The following is a 23,563-nucleotide window of genomic DNA, read 5'->3' as shown; positions in this document are numbered from 1 at the left end:
AAATAAATAAATACAATGGTTGGCTTGTGTCAGGAATGGCATTTAGTGTAAAAATAAATAAATAAATGTGTGAAACAAATCATGCCGGTGACCAGTGACTTGCTGTGGTGACCCCTGTTGGAACTTGGGACAAACTGAGTCTCAACAACAACAACAACAACAGCAACAACAAAAGAAAACTAATGGTGCTGACTCAACTTCCGGCTGTATTTGACCAGCTTCTCCCAGGCTCTTCTGTTGGAGCCAAAGTAATGCTAAAATTGACTTCATTACATTTTTTTCATGTAGTTATCCTCATCCTCAGTTTCTTATTGAGGTGCTCTGAAATGCACTGGATAGGATCCAGCTCACCTGCGACTTGCGGCCCTGTATTGAGGACCACCACGATAGAAAATGGATTTGACAAGTAATCCACTGAAATAAGTAAAACAACCGACTTTCTATGATTTAATGAAAAAATATCACGATCAGTCTCACACCTATGCATCATATACTTTCCATTTCCTGTTCAGGGTCACAGTGGGGGCTGGAGCTTAACCCAGCAAATTTTGGGAACGTGTCAGAGGACACCCCAATTGATTGCACCGCAAGATTGCGAACAAGACATTAAGTGGGAACTGATTCCATGCCCGTTTTACAAAAGCCAGTTATGGGAACAACTACACTAGCATTGGCCTCATGTTACAGGCATAATGGAAGTATAAGAGCAGGTTTGTATTTGTATTACAGGAAACAAATAGTGAGGTCCCAAGTCAGGTAACTCAGGAGCAGATGAAGACGCCTGGGAGGAAGTGAAGTTCTTGACTTGGGGGGCTTCAGAAGAGAAGTTAGTCACCCCCAAAGGAATAGGTTAGGCTGATGCTAGAGGGGCAGGAGATGTGGTGGGGGCTCTGGCAAGGCAAAGCTCCGGCGGAGGGTGACTATTTTTGGCCAACCCCTCTTCCTCCATGTTAATTCCTCTTTTCACCCGTTCTCTCTTTCCTTATTCCCCAGATGTGTTTCCTTCCTGAAAGTCAAAAGGCTTTACTTCTGCTCTTTTCCAACCCCATTATGACGCACTTGCGTCCCTCCGGGGAGGGTCAAAAGCTAAGATTGAGTAATGATTTACTTTTTTAGGCTTGTGGGTTACTGGTTTGGAAAAACAAGGGCTGTTCCTTTTTTTGTGTAAAGAATAGAATGTCCTAAAATCCTAACATGTCTATTTTATATTTATTTAAATGGCTCAACTAAGAAATAAATATTTAATATTTTATGTTGCGTCATTTAGTTCTTTGGTGAAATTGTCTTTCACTTCCTCTTCCTGTTGTATGACCGTAACCTATGATTTTTTTCTTTAACCTTATGAAACTAACAAACAAAAAATTAAAATTTCTGGAAAGAGTTGAAATAAGGAACAAAAACATATAGTAAATAATCACCAGCTGTTGTTATTTTTGCAATAAGAAATGGTAAACTTAAAAGGTTTTACCTCATATTATGCGACTTACATTTCAGATATTTTTTTTGATAATTGGTCTGTATACAATTCATAGTTAAACATCCATCCATCCATTTTCTACCGCTTATCCGAGGTCGGGTCGCGGGGGCAGTAGCTTTAGCAGGGACGTCCAGACTTTCATCTCCCGAGCCACTTCATCCAGCTCTTCCGAGGGGATCCTGAGGGGTTCCCAGGCCAGCCTAAGTACGTAGTCTCTCCAGCGTTTCCTGGGTCGTCCCCGGGGTCTCCTCCCGGTGGGACGTGCCGGAACACCTCACCAGGGAGGCGTCCGTTCCATTCTTCCCTCACTCGTGAACAAGACCCCAAGATACTTGAACTCCTCCATTTGGGGCAGGATCTCATCCCCGACCTGGAGAGTGCACATCACCCTTTTCCGACTGGACCATGGTCTCAGATTTGGAGGTGCTGATTCTTATCCCAGCCACTTCACATTCAGCTGCGAACCGCTCCAGTGAGAGTTGGAGATTATGGTTTGATGAAGCCAACAGAACCACATCATCTGCAAAAAGCAGAGATGCAATACTGGGGCCACCAAACCAGACCGTCTCTACGCCTCGGCTGCGCCTTGAAATTTTGTCCATAAAAGTTATGAACAGAATCGGTGACAAAGGGCAGCCTTGGCGGAGTCCAACCCTCACCGGAAACTCGCCTTCGAGCCCCACCTCCAGGCCTGGCTCCAGAGGGGGGTCCCGGTGACCTGCGTCCGGGCAAGGGAAACGTAGATCCATTAATAGTTTTCATCCTAGGGGTCTTTTAGCCATGCTTTGTCAGGTCCCTCACCTAGGATCTGTTTGCCATGGGTGACCTCACTAGGGGCGTGAAGCCCCAGACAGTTTAGCTCCTCGGATCATTGGGACACACAAACCCCTCCACCACGATAAGGTGACGGCTTCCAGGAGGGGGATAGGTAAACAATTTAAAGGTTATTTTCAACAAATCTATATATCAGTGTCCAAAGAAATTAGTTCAATTCATTAATCAAGCCTCAAGGTGGTGAAGCTAAAAATGTCTGTAAATCTTTGATTCCAAATTTTCTAAATCAACCAGTCAGTTTGAACTTTTAATTCATTTATTTATTTATATATTTTTAGTACAAACTACCTTTATAAGAAAGCCTTTGGCTAAAGTTTTTTTAATCCCGTATGTGAGTAAATAATGTGCGGACAAAAGAAACACTGCGCCTTTAAATGAAAGCATGCCAAGGATGTGTGGCTGTGCCCAGACATTTGGAACTGGAATGTGTTGGAATGCGGGCAGCGGTTTATTTCCCCTGCAGCTTTCTCAGGTGTTACAGGGAGAGGAAAACAACAGAACCACAGAGCAGAGATGGACGGAAAATCACACAGAGAGTCTAATGACAAACCACATTTCTAGACACGAACTCACTCACAGGTACATGCTGTCAGGAAGGACAGATTTATATCGACCTCGGCCTTATCAGCTGGCCCGTCCCTCCCTCGCAAACCACACATTTACAAGCACAGTGTATCTGTCCAGGAAGTTAATAATACTCTCACCTCAGGAAGTTAGCACGAAGGATCTATCTTCAAACATCTTGCCAGGACAAACTGGAAGCATAAAAATGTTGTCTGTCTTTTAAATTCAATCAACTGATTTATTCATTTCCAACGAAACTATTGAACTGTTATTTGGGTTTGTTTGTCTGACCACATTGTGACCACAAAAGAAAAGTACAGTCTGACAAGAGCAAGGCAATAGGTACACATAGACAAACACAAAGTTGGGAAAAATGCTATATTTTTGTTTGCCTGTGTATTAATGATTAATTAATTATTTCTGTAATTTATGTAACCAGAAGTAGGATTATATAGCCCAGGGGCCCATTTGTGGCCTGACCTACGTTTTTATTGGCCCACCTCATATTCTAACAATAAAATTTGCACACTGCCCATATCAACATTTAAATTCAGTTAAATTATTGAACACTGGCACACTATTTTTTTAAACAAAAATTTTAGTGTAAATATCACCCTTTGTATTTTTTTAAAAAGTAATTTAAAACAGATAGTAAGCACATCTTCCTCACAGTTCTGAGGACCCGGGTTCAAATCTGGCCTCGCTTGTGTGGAGTTTGCATGTTCTCCCCGTGCCTAAGTGGGTTTTCTCTGGGTACTCCGGTTTCCTCCCACATCCCAAAAACATGCATGGTAGTTTAATTGAAGACTAACCTGTCCATAGATATGAATGTGAGTGCGAATGGTTGTTTGCTTATATGTGCCCTGTGATTGGCTGGTGGCCAGTTCAGGGTGTACCCTCCCTCCTGCCCGCAGTTAGCTGGGATAGGCTACAGCATTCTCGTGACCCAAGTGAGGATAAGTGGTGTAGAAAATGGATGGAACGATGGATGCTTAGCATATGTTGACGTACAGCATATTGAATTAGTTGTAGCACATTTCCTTTATTTAAGGTGAAGCGGGCCTCCGTCTTCCTTCTCTTCCGTTGTTCTGGAAAACCTTTGGAGATCCCTGACTTAGACATACTACGATTTGGATTCTGTGTATAGAAGAACAGTAACATTGTGAGTCAAGAAGAAAAAACAAGAAATTGCAGCTGAAGGGTGCAGGCGTCTCCCCCGTCAGTTATGTCAAAGTGTCTTGAAGCACAGTTCTGAACCTCAGTTGCTCCTATTGTAGAGTCATCAGTGTTTGAATAAGCTATGGTTATTTCCCTTGAGTGGCAGCATACGCCATCATTATTGTGTGAACGCGGCCACACTTTAAAAGTGCTTTGAGTACCTTTAAAGTAGTCACTCATATACAGCAGTACACACTGTTACGTAACGTGCAAAATTGTCCTCCCTACTGACTAATCTAAATTTTAATATGACTCAACAGAAGCAGCAGTTAAAGCCGTGTCGGTCGTCATCGAGTCAAAGTTTGAGGATGAACAGATGGAACACATTGAACTTAAAATTTGATGGGCTTTTATTGTGCAATTGTGTTGTTTTTGATCAATCTGCTTTGTGTTCCTGTCTCCCTCTCTGTCTCGGATTCTGTTTCCAAGCCACTCCCTCTCTCTCTCTCTCTCTCTCTCTCTCTCTCACACACAGACACACACACACACACACACGCACACACAAATAGGCTGCACATGGCCAGCATGAATGAGTCACAGTAGCTTGGTAACAAGCGCCTCTTTCAGGGACAGTCCCTCCACGAGCCCATGTGATTAGGGCCAATCACCTTGAGAGTATCAGGTGCATTGCTCCTCCATACAACGTGAGACTCACCTCTATTGTCTCCCGAGTTTGCAATAGCAACAGGCAAGCTATCCCGAAAGGTGATCCAAATAGATCCAGTGCTGATCATGATCTTGAGAAGCACAAGACAGCGAAGCTGGTTCATTGCTCTTTGGTGACACTTGTGCGTTGTTCGCAACATCTAAAAATAGCCAAACTGAAGCATGAAACTCTGAAGGATGTCACAGTGTATTGGCGATGCAGCTGACATGGTCTCACAGTATGCAAAGAAGGTCAGCAACAATCATTGTGACTGTTGTACACTATATAATTAGTACACTGCATGGTTATTGGTAAATGTGTTTAAAACTGTAGTACTATGTGAAAACATATGGATTAATTTCTGATTTATTATGATTTGTTTTTATATTTTTAGACTGACGTATTAAGCATCAATTTAGTGTCGCGATAATAGGAATGGGTCACAACATTATGAGCACTTGCACATCTAATGAGTTGAGTTATTATTATTATTATTATTGTTATTGTATTTTACGTTTTTACACCGGTGCTTTAGTAAAGGCAAGGTAAATTTATTTGTATAACATAATTCATAGACAAGGCAAATTCAAAATGCTTTACAATGGCAAACAAACAAACAAACAAACAAAAAACATTCAGCACAGAACTTTAAAACTATGATTTGGTAGACAATTCAAATCAGACATTAAAATCATAAAAAACAAAACAAAACATTGTTTAACCAATAAATGTGCATTAAAAGTCAAGAAAAAAGACTGAGCATCTACGAGAAACTTATGTAAACAATATGATTTTCAGGCTTGAGTTAAAACATTTTGAGCAGACCTCAGGTGTTCGGGAAGTTTGTTCCACAGGTGAGGAGCATAATAGCTGAATGCTGCTTCACTATTTTCGGTTTTGATTCTGGGAACACACAATAAACCTGTCCTTGATGACCTGAGGGCACTTGATGCTTCATTCATGCTTTAAGCAGCAATTTAGTGTTGCATCAATGGGAATAGGTCATAACCTTATGACCACTTGCTCATCCAATGAGCTGTAACGAAATGTTGCCATTATATAGATAAGAAAAATAAATATTCCAGAGAGGTATTAATTTTACAATGTTTATTCATGTTTCTGTGTGTCTAATAATTTAATCTGTCATAGCTAAATGATTCCCGGAAACTGACTGGACACAAATCCGAAGTGGAGCCTGCCTCTGGTGCAAAACTCAGTTTGTATAGTCTCCAGCTCACCCATACAGTACATGATCCTAATGAGGACAAACAGTATAGAAAATCTAGGGATGGATAAATAGCTAAATGAGGTAACAAAAAATAGAAACTCTCAGTGTAACACAGTGCTGTTCGATAACACTGCAAATGACAAACACCACAATAAACACATTGTGTTTATTGTGGTTGCCTCTCTGATATTGTCATTAGACTGTGCCTATCCTGTGTTTATGCAAGAATTGGTTATTTTATTGCATGAACAAATACTGTAGATCATTACTCGATCTTATCGCCTCTGTGGCTAAAATGCAGCAGGTTATGACGCAGTGGTTGTGAAATTAATAATTAGCAAACAGGAATAATAACAGCTTAGTTACACACTGTTTGTGCAAGTTGCTCCGAGCACATGTTCAAGAGCACATAAACACGCTACATACACCCACCATCAACTGCTGAATAACAATAGTGCACCTCTTCAACACAAGACAGACCTGCGCTCCTCCACCCTATTTGCTTTTTTAGACATGCTTCACACACCCTTCACCAGAATTCTTTCTTCGACTGAGTTGTTTCATGTAAAACAGGACTGAGCCTACTAGTCATGCTGGTGCCTGCTGGCTGACACTAAGGGTCTGTGAAAGCAACATGGCCTCTTGTCCCTGTATATAAACTAGATTGGTCCATTAGTGGTAATAGAACAGTACATATGGCGGTCACTATAAGTGTTCTTTGTGTATCTAGAACAGGGATTGATTTATTTATTTAACTTTTGGTAAGGCAATTTAGAACAGATTCTCATTTGAAATGCCGACCTAGCTTAATAAGTATAAACAGTAATCAATAATGAGGGAAGGCCAAACTTTTTCTACAGAAAAATAGAAGGAAGAGTGGGGCCTCTTCACCTTGTGTTTTTTTTAAATATGATAAAACCAATTCATTGTGCTTTAGGTCAACATATGCCAAGCGGACAACATTTAAACATTTAAATGAAAAAAAAGTCTAAATCTCAGATACCTTTTAACATTTTAACTTTTTTCCTTAACCTTTTGATGCAGGGTGTTTTAAATATGAATATGCTGTGCGCAAATGAAAAAATGTGCACTGCTGCCCACTGGGTCGGGTCGGACTTTGGACATCCTTGATCGAGAAGTTCAGTAGTCAAGGCTACACGCAGAGATTTCAAAAGCCACCCTTCTTGACCGTTTGCTGGGCGTGAGACTAGATTTGAAGTTGTCAACACATACCAAAAAAAAAAAGAAAAAAGGCAGGCAACCACACCTTCAACCTTGCACAACTTCCCCTATGCGTTGGTCTACGCACACTCTTGGCAAACACACCCAAACAAACTTCATCCTTCAGTCCCTTGTTCAGTGTTGTGCAGCTGGGCTAGCCCCGAATTGCAGTCCTTCCCTAACTGTTCAAATTACATAGTCGGGCTGTAAGGCCAGAGAGCACCATGTCAACAAGTGTGACCTGAGTGAGGCCTTCACTCAAAGTGACACCCCACCTGACTCAGCAGCACACAGGCTACTGTTTACTGGACCTGTCCACCGCGATCACCACGCCTGCATCGGCCCTGACTGTAATTGCACTGATGTGCTGGGTTGTTAACTTCATAGCTGCATTGAGAGGTGAGACAGCAGGGAGGGGAGGCGAGGTCTTTGTCCCCCCTTATTCACATCACAGTGCAGCAGCTTGGGCACGCAAGGCGACGGATTATGCGTACACACGCACTTACACTTCCTTGTTCAAAAGTTTGGCACGCATGGCAAAAAATTAAGAAAACGTTACGATGAATTATAATTTTATTTACGAGAAAAAGTACAAGAAGTGACTTCTGTTTTCAGCAGTCAAATTATCTCGGTCATAAATAGGTAACCAAATCTAACATCCACATGCCATCATTAAGAAAAACATCCCTTTCAGAGGACGTAATTAATTTTTTGATGTTTAAGAGAAAGTGTTATAGAGAGATGGTTACAGTATTGTTTAAAAAAGCCAGGCTTTTCCAAAGTTAGGTCCCAAAGCATGTCCTGGGTCAATTCATTCAGGGCTGTTGATTGTCTAGAGTAAAATGATGGAAGGTATTTCGTTGATCATCACACAGTTGTTTTGGCAAAAAGGTTTCTCGATAATGCCATCCATCCATTTTCTATACTGCTTATCCTGTTCAGGGTCATGGGTGATCTGGAGCCTATCCCAGCTGACTTCGGCAAAAGGCGGACTAGACCCTGGACTGTTCACCAGTCAGTCGCAGGGCACACATAGAGACAAACAACCATTCACTCTCACATTCACACCCTCACTGAGTGGGATCTGAAGCCGCAATGCCTGCACCTCAGTTAGGCGAACATACCACTACACCATCAGTGATGTTTCTTATACATTCAAACAGTATATGATGTGTCTGAGCAAGTCTCTTAAGTTTTAATCTGACCTGAAAAAAGTGTGGGAAATCCTGGTGTAAGCTACTGAAAGTAAATAAGAATTTCATATCACAGCCTTGAGTGATTGGGTGCTAATTGTAAAGTGACTGCTCTGTGATGTCCATTTTAATGAGTTGTGTGGAATATCACATTTGCCTGGAGGCTTCTCTTCCAATTCTGTTCCTTCTTCAATTCTGTAAGGCTAATTGGAGACATGAATTAGTGTCAAAGTTGTAAATATTATACTGGAATGAGCTCCACCTCGTCTCGTCTGTGACCTTGCACAATGTAAGCAAGATGAATCCCATGGGTGCAAGCCACCTAGACGTTCACCTTTTGCACTGTCAGCACAAAATGCATGGGTTGTCCAAGTGAGACTGACACATCCAGACAATCAACTATCGTGACGGATCTCCACCTTTCAGGTGAAATAACGTCCTGTTGGCTTACACACTTATGATGTACTATTGACTGATGCAGTAGCTTGACTTGAAGGGGTGAAAGCTGCTGACCCCGCACGTCGTTGTCAATAAGTGCAAAACCTGAGCTCGCCATTACTACTTAAAGCACTCTTTTGCAAAATCCCAACTCTGATAGTGAAGCTGACGGCGACTGAAAGTGATGTCAAAGACCTTTGATGTGGCGTGATGAACACAAGCCCCGTCAAGATGAACAGATCTATTTGTGGCACACAAAGAGATCCCAAGTCACGAAAGCACCAGCAGTTAGAGAGTTAATTACAGGAGACTGAATAAAGGTACATTATGAAAGTTTGAAAAGGGAGTTGTCAAGTAGGATTAAAATCACGTTGAAACGAAAACTCCCATGAACTTTCAAACTCTTCTTGTTGGGTTACACTGGATTCCTCCCAAAGCCACTGGGCCTGAAGCACCGCTCTCCCTAACCGCAGAGAGCTAAACTATCTCACCCTGACTTCCACCTAATAATTACACCTTTTGCTCTTTCATCTGGGGAAGAACTTGCCTGTAATCCTGGTTATTACCATCTTCACTGATGACATTTTCAGATGCAAGAAATATGAAAAGTTCAACAGTGTATAAAATGAATGAAGTAATTTTATCTGTAATTTTAATTTACATTGAATTAAAATTTTTCATGAATTTATATTTTCTGACCCCGCACATATACATACCCACACACACATATATATCCATCCATCCATTTTCTGAGCCGCTTCTCCTCACTAGGGTCGCGGGCGCGCTGGAGCCAATCCCAGCTGTCATCGGGCAGGAGGCGGGGTACACCCTGAACTGGTTGCCAGCCAATCGCAGGGCACACACAAACAAACAACCATTCGCACTCAAACCTACGGGCAATTTAGAGTCTCCAATGAATGCATGTTTTTGGGATGTGGGAGGAAACCGGAGTGCCCGGAGAAAACCCACGCAGGCACGGGGAGAACATGCAAACTCCACACAGGCGGGGCAGGGGATTGAACCCGGGTCCTCAGAACTGTGAGGCTGACTAGCTAACCAGTCTTCCACCGTGCCGCCACACACACACACACACACACACACACACACACACACACACACACATATATATATATATATATATGTATATATATATATATATATATATGTATATGTATAAACTCCATGTATATTATGTAAAAATCACTTACAGTAAGTCACACAAAACTTCTAAGTTTGAACGTCAGGCTATGGCTCAAGACCATAGTTCAGCAACAATTAAATGTTTATCTGTAGGTGTGCCTGCCTTCTTGGGTTATTTATATTTGCACTGTTTCAAGTAGGGTATTTTTTACTTTTTTTTAGAGAAATGTGAAGAAATTTACATGGGGTCTAAGCGGAACAGACTTGTTTCAGGCTCCAGTCACATTAGGCATACTTAAACATCGAAGAGAGGGGCTGCATCAAAACTTTATGAAGACCAAACAAAAAACAGGTGCTGTTGGTGTGGTATCATACAAGTTTCCCTTTCTTGTTACCTAGGTTCAATTACTAGGCAGCGCACACCTTTGTCTGAATAAATTTCACCTTTACAGGACCTACTGTGGTTTGAGAATTGCTGGAGAACTGGTTCTCAGAAAGATTCCTGTTGTTTAAAATGCCCTTAAGCAAGACATTGTACCAGTAGACTTATTTGAGGTGTGGGGCTGATGTCTATTATTGCAGACATACTGTAGTTTGTTTGTGTAGAACTGCAATGCATCATACCAAGGGGTGTTTATAAGACATATTATGGTTATGTGATGACATGAAATGGTAAGTTATTAGAACTAGCTTTCCAAATGGTGCTGGACAACACACCAAACCACAACAACAATAATTAAACCAATATTAAATCAATTTGGCACTTGGTAATTCACACCCAACCTGTATTAATTACTGATATGTTTGGTTATGATTCAGAACTTAAAAGACTTTTCTGTTTCCCAAGTGAGGGCGAACCTTTCATGTCCTCCCCCGCACATTGCTAACAAACTTGTCTGCTTCACATATTTTAAACCTGTTTGGTTAAGCAGCCCCCACAGGGAAGGATAAAACAAGCTCACCGACACACATTAACCCAGGCTGTGACCCTGCAGCTTGTCAAAAAGACGAACATCTGAGACTGGAAAGAGAGCAAGAGAGAGAGAAAAAAACCCACCATTCTGTTTCCCGTAAACGAGGAAGAGGAGGGAGGTTTTTTTTTGGGAAGTTTGGTGACTCATCACTTTTTCTTTTCTTTTGCCGCTCCCCCTTGGCATTGCACAGTAGAGCTTGAATACCTTCACGGTCGACCAGTCCATCATGGCTTCAATGGGCCCTCTTGAGTCTTGACAAGGGTCTCACGTTGAACGATATTAGCGTTGCAGCCGGAGTCCCAGCTGTCCGCCTGGCTGTCACCATGCTCAGCTGCCTTTGTTCACTCAGAGTGATCCTTCGCTTTGAAACCTGAGGAGATAACAAGTCAAGAGTTAGACAGCATTTTTTAAAAAATGAGCCGTGTCTTGGATTGGCCCTTGCTTTCTTCTTATGTGTCTGCAGGTGCAAATGATCAGGTCCAATACAGTGGATGAGATGAGTCCTCAACCTAATTTGCAGACAAAAGCGTGTAAATGATTGCAGTTCTCTAACATAATCTTTTATAGCACTTTTACGAGCAACCAATGATGCAAATAGGAAAACAACTCCTATCTACTATCTTCTCATATTTTTAAATCATTACTTCTGTGTGATCACTCATCGGTCCGTGAAGACCTTTGTACCACTAAGTGATCACCAGCATCATTTTGTGGTGAGGGACTTTCCCCTGTGGACCCCAGCACACCACACAATAACACCCTCCAACCCTCTGTGAGGGGGCATTTAGCTCCAGGCATAAAGCCTCTCTCACTCCTTAATGATAGACTCCTCCAAGAGTGATGTCACCAGCTGCAAACAACAGTGTACAACAAAAGGGTCCCGCTTCTCGCCTTAGTTTAACCACAGTGGCCTTACATGATGGAAGAGCCTCCGTCTTAAAGGCCCCTTGTGCACACGAGGCCACGATGCGGCTGCTACCGGTGACTAAAGAGTGACTAATCAAAACAGTTGTAGAACTTGGCTCGCCATTTACATGTCATCAAGCATTTGATATACGGCAGCAGTGGAGAAGTGGTGCAGACACAGACGGAGATATTCCCTCCATATGTTTATTTTAGCACACATACAAACACCAACATGCCATTATTATTGTACAGGTGCAAGTTGTTTTCTCACCTTTTCATTTCCAGTAAATATAACATACACATTAACTGATATATTCATCAAATACCTTCCGTTCAAATGTTAAATAAATCCTGTGATTTATGACAAACAAAATCCACTACATTTCCTTGCCCCTGCTTGTGGTTTCCTTCAAAGGAGTACCTTGTTAGCTGACTCACTGGCTGAAGTTGTACATTTCCACTTCCACTTAGAAACCTTTCCAACTCAAACTCTGCGGCAGCAAAACGGAGTTGGGAAAGGAGTACAAGAGGGGAAGAGATGCAGATCTGGAAGCAGTTAAAAGCTGGCTGATTCAGAGGAGAGGAAAGATGGGGAAAGAAAGAGGAGAATGTGTCACATAAAGAATCTAATATCCATGTGTGTGCAAATCCTTAATACTACTGAGCTTGGAAATTTAGCAGGGACGGGAAGCTAAAGTAATATTGAAGTTTTTTTTATCATATAATTTTTTTAAATTTTCCCTAAATACAAGCAGCACATCAACTGTCCTACCAGGGAAAATAACATTTTAGACCACTGCTATACTACGCTAAATAATGCATACCGTGCCAAACTTCGTGCAGCCCTGGGCTCATCTGATCACTGCTTAATTCACTTAATACCGACATACAGGAAAGAGCTTAAATGCGCGAAGCCGACTGTGAAAACAGTGAAAAAGTGGACCAATGAAGCAAAGATGGAATTTCATAGCTGTTTAGACTGCACAGACTGGAGTGTCTTTGAAAATTCAGCTGGCAGCCTGGATGAATATACGAACACTGTCACATCCTATATCCGTTTCTGTGAAGAGGTGTGTGTACCAACAAAGTCATTTCGCACATTCAACAACAAGCCGTGGTTCACTGCCAAACTTAAGCAACTTTGCCAAGCTAAAGAGGACGCATACCAAAGCGGGGACAGGTCCCCGTATAACCGCGCTAGAAACCAGCTGACTAAAGAAATTAACTTTGCAAAGAGGAACTATACAGCAAAGTTGGAAAAAGAGTTCAGCGCTAATGACTCTAAATTAGTCTGGCATGCATTCCAATCGCTGACAAATTACAAGCGACGATCCCCCCAAGCTGAGAACAATAGCACACTAGCCAACGAATTGAATACCTTCTACTGCAGATTTGAAAAAGTCACTTTCACGTCGAGACCTTCAAGTTCCTGGGAATTACAATCTCTCAGTACCTGAAGTGGGCAATCAACATCAACTCAGTCCTCAAAAAGGCCCAGCAGAGGATATACTTCCTGCGGCTTCTGAGAAAGCACGGCCTGCCACAGGAGCTGCTGAGGCAGTTCTACACAGCGGTCATCGAATCAGTCCTGTGTTCTTCCATCACAGTCTGGTTTGGTGCTACCACAAAAAAGGACAAACTCCAACTGCAACGGACAATCAAAACTGCTGAAAAGATTGTCATTACCCCCCTACCCACCCTTGAGGACTTGGACGCTGCCAGAACTAAGACAAGAGCATGCAAAATCCTCTCGGACCCTCCACATCCCGGTCACCGGCTCTTCCAACTCCTCCCCTCAGGTCGGTGCTACCGATCAATGCAAACTAGAACTAGCAGACATTCCAACAGCTTCTTCCCTCTTGCAATCAACTTCTTAAACAGCTAACCTACAATTCCATTGCAACATGCTGCCAATTGTAATTGTTTTGTCTTGAGTTTGTTTTCACATTTCTGTCAGGCCAATTATATATTACTCGTGCACTCACTGTAGTAGTCTCGCCACGCTGCACTATTTGCATATCTGTTGTTGACCAATACTGGCCACTCATGCCAGAGTAGCATCTGCACCATTTGCACACTGACTGAGGAGTATCTGCAACATTTTCACAATCAACATTGTCCCAGATTATCGCACTACTAGTCACTTTAAACTGCATACATTCCTTGAAGTCTCGGCGCCCTTTGCACAATGATCGTTGCACCAGACTATTGCTATATTAGTCATTCAAACTGCTCTCTAAGTGCTGGAGGACTCAACATATTTTTGCACAATTGTCCCAAAAAAATAAATAAATAAAAAAATATTTGTACCGGCATTACCAGATAACTAGCAACCCTTTATTGCTCAGTGTCTGTTTTTGTCAATGTCTTTATGTCTCAAAAGTGTTCTGTCAATTTACTGTCTGTTGTCGTACAAGAGCGGCTCCAACTACCGGAGACCAATTCCTTGTTTGTTTTTGGACATAGTTGGCAAATAAAGATGATTCTGATTCTGATTCTAATTCTGATACAATCTTAATGGGTAGGAGTCTATCAGCATGGCACATCTTGACTGGGCAATATTAAAACTTTTCCATAAGTGCTCAAAGACATTTTGTGGACATGTCACTCCAAGTGGATTGGTCTGGGCTATTTTCTGTCCTTGTATCAGAGCATCAGAAAGACAGGACAGAAGTGTGAAGTCAGCCAATTATCTGAGATTATCTGGGATAACATTGCTGCCGTGTGAAAGCGCACACACTTGTGGCAATATCTCACCTTTGCTGGGTTCTGTGTAAAAAGCAAAGGAGGGTCTTCTACACTATGGGGCCCCACTCAATGCCTGATGGCTTAATTCAGTAAGAAGTGTATCTCAGTATTTTTGTCCATAGTCCATAGTGTATGCGCTAAAAATTGTTGGATGAATGTGAATATTGTTAATACTGTAATTAACAGTACCTGTCAGAGGAACAGCTCTTTAATCACTTATTTTGTATAATACTATTTACAGCCTGATACACAAACAGCCGATACAAGACAACATATTGATATGAATGTTTTCGTAATAGCATCGTGTGGAGTCCAGGGCCATGATGTTCAGTGACTAAGACCCCATGATGTTTGTCCACTAGGTACCTAATTTGATATCCATCTGTTAAAGGATCATGAACATCAAGCTCTACACAGAGACACACACATACATGTTCACACCACACATACTAAATCAATGTGAAAATGTATCACTAACTCAGTAGCTTTAAAAGGAACATTTTCCACATGGCTGAATGTCAATTCATCATGCACATTAAGTGTACCCTCTTACTCACCCCTCTGTAACCCCTTGCTCCTTTTGTCCTACCATTTAGCTCTTCCCTTGCCATGCAACATCTGTGGAGGTCTGATAGCATCACCCCGGAGGTCTGACACCTGTGTGGTCCTGCGGGTCAACAAGAGGAGCACAGACTGGGTCAGAGAACACACATACTGTACAGGAAAAAGATAAAGAGACTGTCATGTCAGCCTTTTAATCTTTTTTGACAGTTTTATCTCACTGAGCTAAATGGTAACAGTTGACGCCATAAAAAGTGTTTTTTTCTTTCTTTTTCTTTTAGACACAATATGCAACATGACGTATATTTCCTGGAGTAAAATTTAAAGAGTAGAAATGTATTGCCATTGGGACCGATACAGAGAACTACAAGTACTACAAAACATATAATGAAATTATTATTGTATTTTATTCTTCTATACCAGTCTGTATTGTACTTTTTCCCCTGCATTCAGGCTGTGTAAATACAAAAGTGCATTTAAAAATTGAACGCAAATTCTAAATGACAAAATAAAGACTGGAAAACATAAATACATATTTTCCTCTCCCGAACAATTGGAATGGTGAGGCCATTTACATTGATTATTCAAGCAATAAATAACACAAAATGTCTATTCTTTTGATTTTGTCAGTTTTTCCTGTGAAGACTACATTTAAACTAGTTAGAGCAATAATCAACATGAAAACCAGAGACCTGTCAATAGGGGTGAAAAAAAGTAATTGTGAAGCTAAGGCGAGATGGAAAATCAATAAGAGCCATTACACAAACATTGTCCACAGCCAATGCAACATTTTTGAATGTCTTTAAAAAAAAAAAAACTCGTGTACTATGTAACAGAAATCGAACAGGCAGACAAAGGAAGACAGCAGCAGTGGATGACAGAAACAACAGAGAGCTGCAAAGGAAGACCCTAAAATAACAGTTAGTGACATCATCAACAACCTCCAGAGAGCAGGCGTGAAGGTCATGAGAATGAACAAAAATACAGGCGCTTTACTAGAAGATGAAACCCACCCATGAACAAGAAGAATGGGAAGGCCAGGCTGGAATTTCCCATAAGGTAGAAAAACATCTACAAAAATCTTTTGTCTGCCACCTATAGAAAGATGTAACCAAACTGATTGGGAAATCCTTCATAATGCAATCTAATAGCCTAAAACAACAAAGGTGTTACATCTGGGAAAAAGGAATGTTTTAGACTGGCCAATTTCCAGACTTAAACACAACAGAGCATGCATTTTACCTGCTTATGAGGAGAATAAAGGGAGTAGCCTTACCCAAACAAACAACAAGAGGTTGCTGTGAAAGCTTGAAAAATAGTGTGGTGATGTCAATGGGTCACTGGGTTGATGCAGTTATTGCAAGCACAGGATTTACAAATAAATATTAAGTTATATTATTCTCTTTCATCCAAATAAATACTTTTGCGCACCTAAAAAAATTGTTCAAATAATGCTAATCTAATTTCTATATAACTTCTGGATGTACGTAAATACCTGGAAATAAAAGCTGAAATCCTGATCTCTTTTTTCATGTTAAATTTGTGATGTCAGGCCCAAATATTTTCACTCCACAGAACAAAATAAGAATTCACATTGCTCTATAGTACTTTTGGAGGGGAGTGTCGGTATAGACAAGCTATGGTCCACTTAACAAAATTGCACTTTAGCATACATACATAATTTATATGCAAAAATGGTTTCTAAAAACCTTTCTACAGATTGTAACAATTATTATTCAGATGTAGAACAATTTCAATTACGTTTATGAAAAATGGGGACTTTTCAAAAAACAAACAAAAAAAAACAATAAATGATAAAACACTAAAAACAGAAGTATATTTTTGAAAGTGAAATTAACATTTGCAAATATACCTAAAATACATATCTATTGCTTAGTATTAAATAAGAAGAATGATGGTATCCCTCTTGTCTACAAACATGGCCTCTAATGAGGATTCACAAAAGCTTCGAGCAATAGTGCTACTGTATCTTGATTAATGTTGGATGCTGATGTGGGCGTATACACAAAGGAGTTTGTTTTGTTCGACGCTTGAAGGATATTTCTTTCTTTTTTTTCCATTTTTTCCTTCTTACATGAAATCAGCAAACCAGTAAAGCTGGGTAAAGCTATACCGATTTTTAACATCTTAACCCTTTTATTAAAATGAGACAGACACCAAACACGGTGAAGGAAAAAAATGGTGTGTGCTTACGCCTCTTATAGTGTGTGGTGTACTCAAGATGACCATTACAATTTCAAACACATGACGATATGTCCATCGACAATCACAGCTCACCTCAAATTAAATGCCTGTTGTACTGTTGTAGTTCTAAGACTGACCTGTGAGGGGCTGGAAAATACAAAGAAGAATGAGTATTATCCATCCATCCATTTTCTGTACCGCTTATCCTCACTCGGGTCGCGGGCGTGCTGGAACCTATCCCAGCTATCTTTGGGAACTGGTCGCCAGCCAATCACAGGGCACATATAAACAAACAACCATTCGCACTCACATTCACGCCTACGGGCAATTTAGATTCTTCAATTAACCTACCGTGCATGTTTTTGGGATCTGGAGGAAATTATTATTATTATTATTATTATTATTATTATTATTATTATTATTATTATTATGTAGTAGTAGTAGTAGTAGTAGTAATAGTGATAGTGACAGTAGTAGTATTACACTAGTAAAAAAACAAATAGAAGACGCTAGTCTGTTTGCTTGTAGGGTATATGAGCAACCAACTTCTGAATTAATCAAAACAGGTCAAAGCACTTCCTTGGCAAAGCCCTTTTCACGGCAGAATGAGACTGGGACAAAGCACCCGTAGGAACTTTTAACATCTACAATGGTTCCAGTCACCAGCCTCCCCAAAAAAACTGTTTTTTAATGAGAAAAACAGCACTCTTAAAAAATATATACTTTATAAAAATATATATAGTCATGACATAATTAAATGGCCACATAAATGGTAATTGTTAGCCCAAGTGCCTATGGAGTTTCCCGTTGTACGTATGTTTGCATTAAGGTAGTGGAGGCTGTGTGTTTGTTATAAATACACAATGTGTTTTAGGTTCAGTTTGACGGTAACCAGCTGAGAACAGCTTGAAGGATCATTTTTGAAGAATATATCTGCCAAACTGTCGCTTAATTGTTTTTAAGTGAGTTGAGTCACTTAACTCACTGCCACCATACAGCGATCGTATCTCAAGTTTAATCTTGCAAGTCAGAGCAAAAAATCGGCCGAATGACGGCTCATGTCTTGGAAAAAAATAGTAAGTCGGTCACATGTAAACCGGTAAATAAATGTTTGTTTTTTAAAAAATATCATGACAACAGTTTTACAGAAAGAAACATCCATCCATCCATTTTCTGAGCCGCTTCTCCTCACTAGGGTCACGGGCGTGCTGGAGCCTATCCCAGCTATCGTCGGGCAGGAGTCAGGGTACACCCTGAACTGGTTGCCAGCCAATCGCAGGGCACATACAAACAAACAACCATTCACACTCACATTCTCACCTACGGGCAATTTAGAGTCGTCAATTAACCTAGCATGCTTGTTTTTGGGATGTGGGAGGAAACCGGAGTGCCCGGAGAAAACCCACGCAGGCACGGAGAGAACATGCAAACTCCACACAGGCAGGGCCGGGGATTGAACCCCGGTCCTCAGAACTGTGAGGCAGACGCTCTAACCAGCACCACCGTGCCTAGAAAGAAACATCAAAAGTGAAACTTTTTTGTACGCAACGGATCAAACTATCACACTAAATATCGACCTCTATTTCTGTCCTTACTGCTGAGAAGAGAGGAACAGCATGACAGTCATGGGTGTACATCTCCTGATAAGGATGTTAGAACTTAAAATAGAAATATCTCACTTCCTTTGGCTGTATGATTAGACCTGGTCAGAGAAATAACCCAGGAAAAAAATTGTAATGATCAGTTCTCCCCGATATCTTCAGCGTGTGTAAGAGGTGTGAAATGCGGTATGCGGTGGCGTGTTAAAAATGATAGGACTCATCATCACTGTGTAAATTGTAAATGTGTAGAAGAACCTCATGACTGCTAGTATTAGTTACATTGCATTGCTTGTCTTTCTAAAAAGATTGCAGAGGTCACAGCTTCCTCCGTTTGCGGTTTGTGACACACTTTGAGCAAGAGCAATCGGTCATTGACGTACAATGTAAATTTGATGACTCCACTTTGGAAAATGGTGTTGAAATTCCCTGAACTTTGTAAAGACTCATAATACTGCAGCACTATTACATCAGGTGAACACCACATACAATAAAATAATCCCTGAAGACTAAGCAGGTGAACAAATTAAACATTTGTGGGAAAACCTGACAACATTACAAGCAGGCTGATATATAAAGCTGCCGTTAATGGTTTTGCGCAGATGTTCGTGTGGAACAGGGGAAGTGTGACTCTGTACATTAATAGCAAGGCAAGATACAGCTCGTCTCAGATTGTGACACCGCCATCGTTTCTAAGTGTCAACACACTATGACCTGTAAATTGGTAATTGGCATGCTTCCTGCACCATATTTTACCATATTGATGATTTTTCTGCTCATGATGTGACATATTTACTTATGTATTTTTTTGTACAAATATTGTGGCAATTAAAAAAAAAAAAAAAGAAAGAAAGAAATTTTCACTTCCCCGGTTGGATTGAATTAACTCAGGGTCTAAGGCTGGACACCTAATGGTCAACGAAATGTACAGTTTGTTTTTTCACATTTAACAGATGTTGTGGTTTAAATACCAACATGGTTTGTATCAATACATTTTCCTCATAATTCTTATAGTGTTGTTTGGGGGTAATTACCTGATTGTTGTTGTTTTTGCTTGTAAGAGAAACTTTAGGTGCAATAGTAGGTTTGCTGGTATGTGACCTACCCAAGTGGTTGTAAATTCATGCACAATCATTTTCTTTCTGATAAATACATCTTTAAGTTTTTCATTTGCAAGCTCCATCCCATTTTCCCAACCTCACCACTGTGGCCTGTTTTTATCTCGCCACCTCACAATACATTGCGGTTAAGGGTGCACTAGACTCTTCATCTTACTGTATTTCTAAATCCAATCTGAAAAATGGGGGCAGTGACCAGGGAAATCAAATCATTGTCGGCTTCCTTTTGGGACAATAATGGAAATTTACAATGGCAGGAATAGGTTAGTTGCCAAAAGAAGTAAAAAAATCCAGAAACTATGTGACTGTTGTCTTGGAAGCAGTATTGTGTTCAGTGCCCGAGGGAGAAGAAGTCTTTAATATTTCAGACAATTCATTTCCTGAAGGTAATTTGATAAGCTAATGTGAAGAATAGATAAAAAAAAATATGTTGCATGTTGTATATTCCGCGGCACGGTGAGCGACTGGTTAGAGCGTCTGCCTCACAGTTCTGAGGACCGGGGTTCAATCCCCGGCCCCGCCTGTTTGGCGTTTGCATGTTCTCACCGTTCCTGTGTGGGTTTTCTCCAGGCACTCCGGTTTCCTCCCACATCCTAAAAACCTGCATGGTAGGTTCATTGAAGACTCTAAATTGCCCGTAGGGGTGAATGTGAGGGCGAATGGTTGTTTGTTTGTATGTGCCCTGCGATTAGCTGGCAACCAGATCAGGGTGTACCCCACATCCTGCCCGATGATAGCTGAGATAGGCTTGAGCACGCCCGCGACCCTTGTGAGGATAAAATGGATGGATGGATGTTTTATATTCCATCCTGGGCAATGTGATTCCACACATTGGTTCATTGTTCTTTCACACGTGCGTCTATTGCCAGCAGTGTTGACTCTTAAAGCAGGTTATAATTGCTTTCTCAATACTTTCTCTACTTTCCTGTGTAGGTCATAATTGTCATCTTAGATAAACATGAATTCCGCTATTCACTAACGTTTATCAACTTCACACTGAGCCACTGCAGCAGCCCATTAGATGTTGATGTAATGACTGCGTTCATTGATCCAAATTCAAGTTCTGGAGAAAATCAGAGGCCCAGAGAGGCAACAACTTCTCTGTGACTGAATCGGACTGTGTGCCAGGCAATCGCTGCACGCCAAGGGAGAGGACACACGCGGGAGAAGGGTGGCAAAGAAGAGAAAGAGGGATGAGAGAGAAGACGGAGGCGTACGGGTGTGTAAGGAGGTGGAGGAAGACAGAGCGGGAGAGGAGGGTTGTTTGGAGAGGTTGCCAGGACTCCAAAGCTCATCTGTCATTCTGTGCGTCAGTCACCCTATTCCCAGGCTCACACGCAGCCACAGTTCTTGCGCAAATGAGAGTATACGCACACACACAGAAGCACACGCACACACGCACACACACACACACACACACACACACAATATTGTTTTTTTACGAACCTATGCTAGATGTTCTCTCACAGTCTAATTAGATTCCTCCAATCCATTTCTCTGCACATTTTTATCCCATTTCTTACCTCACTCAAGCGTGCGCCATAGTGTAGTACTTCAGGCTGGTTCCCTGGCAACAGCTGCTTCCTGTTTGTCTGGCTGTATTGCCAGGGAGCAAGGGCGAGGTTGGAGATGGCAGAATCAGCTCACTAATAACAATAAAGTGGCCTTCATGTGGCCATAAGGATCACTTGTCGGACTACCATCACATTCTTCATAAACCTTTTGCTAAAGAAGTAAAACCATATACAGTAGTGTGCACTCACAATTCATTCTCTTTTGTCTACATTTACCCACACCCAAATGAAGAGCTCAAATTGTATACTGTATATACTGTATGTCATAATGTCAAGTTATATATATATATATATTTACAGTATATAAAATGATTAGTGTCTATCTACATGTTACTCGTAAAGCAGTCGCTTCAGTAAAAACAAAACAAAAAAACAAGAAAAAAAACACTGTGTTGTTTGAATAAACCAACCAGTTCTACGGCATGTAAGGTGCTGTGTACATTTTTTTTCCACCAGCGCCTTACACAAACATTGCTGGCTCTTTGTTGAATGATATTTCCCCCCCGCCCCCAACATTGTTGATGAACGTTCCTTGACCTCCCAGATAAACATATGGTTCAGAAAAAAAACCAAAAATCAATACAGATGACCGCGACCCTTGTGAGGATAAACGGCTCAGTAAATGGATGGATGGAAGAACAAATGAATTCACAAATTGCTAAAGCCAAGTTAGACCTCCATTGTAATGCAAAAGCATGGATTTATTCTATCATCATTCTTTCTTGAGTAATAGTAGTAGTATTGACAATGAAAATATTTAGACTAGGGCTGGGCATTGAACATCATGATTCGATTCCATTTTGATTCTTTAGGTTGTGATATGATTCGCTATCGATTCTTTAAGGTTATTGTATTCAATATTGACTTAAATGCTTCGATATCAATACAGTATGAAGTAGAAATATACAAATAAGTAATTTTTTTATTTTATTTATTTTTGATGCCATGGTATCATATGTTGTATGTCACGTCACGTCTTTTCAAAGTGCATGTTAACTTAAATAATGTTTATTTTCTCTTGGATATGGTGAAGTTGAAACAGTTAATACCTTATAATAGATTAAACATTTCAATAAAAAATACAATCTCTTAAATAAAATATATAAAATGTAAAATTAAATACAGTAGTCAATGCTAACTTTTCCATTGGTTGCACTGGACAATGCATGATTTAGTCTGGAGATATTGTAGCTTCAAAGGAAATAAACATGAGTAAGTTATATCTACAAAAGACACTGTGTTGAGAATGATTAGGGACCTCATTTTTTTAGGATTATTTTTATTTTAGCTTTAGGTTAATCCAAAATGTTAATAAATATCAAACATGAATGTTTAAGAAAGTAAAAGTGAGGTTTAGGCTTTATTAGGAGAATATCAATATGTGGACAACTATTAGGCAAATATTGATGTGCAGAATTATTACACGACTAAATGAAAAACACACATTTTCCCATCTCACTTTAATTTCATTTATTTAAGTGAGAATTACAAAAAACAACTCAAAGCTTTCCAATACAAATTGATATATATATATATATATATATATATATATATATATATATATATATATATATATATATATATATGAAAAAGTGACCAATATAGCAACCCTTCCTTTCACTAATCCTTTAATCCAGGATTCTGTCGATTTCTTGATTTGTAGTCGATCAAGTTTTTGTGCACCAGAAACCACAGCCTCGCAAACATTGTTCCGAGAGGTGTACTGTTTTCTTTCACTGTATCCATCCATCTTTCACCACTTATCCTCAGTGAGGTCACGGGCTGCTGGAGCCTATCCCAGCTATCTTCGGCAGGAGGCGGGGTACACCCTGAACCGGTTGCCAGCCAACCGCAGGGCATATAGAAACAAACAACCATTCGCACTCACATTCGTACCTAGGGGCAATTTAGACTCTACCG

At 40.6% G+C, this 23,563-nt stretch overlaps 1 long non-coding RNA gene across 1 annotated transcript; it reads right to left on the bottom strand.

Moving 5' to 3' along the window:
• Window positions 1-24: 24 nt before the first annotated feature.
• LOC133466507 (uncharacterized) lies at window positions 25-21,858 on the bottom strand. Its single transcript, XR_009784948.1, has 7 exons — window positions 21,593-21,858; window positions 15,145-15,254; window positions 11,017-11,303; window positions 4,749-4,899; window positions 3,887-4,012; window positions 3,016-3,066; window positions 25-2,195 (listed from the first exon to the last, which is right to left on the bottom strand). It is a non-coding gene; the product is annotated as an uncharacterized LOC133466507 (long non-coding RNA).
• Window positions 21,859-23,563: the final 1,705 nt, after the last annotated feature.

This window comes from Phyllopteryx taeniolatus, chromosome 16 (genome assembly GCF_024500385.1).
Source record: "Phyllopteryx taeniolatus isolate TA_2022b chromosome 16, UOR_Ptae_1.2, whole genome shotgun sequence".
Lineage (NCBI taxonomy): Eukaryota > Metazoa > Chordata > Actinopteri > Syngnathiformes > Syngnathidae > Phyllopteryx > Phyllopteryx taeniolatus.
This window is presented reverse-complemented; position numbering and strand designations above follow the sequence as displayed.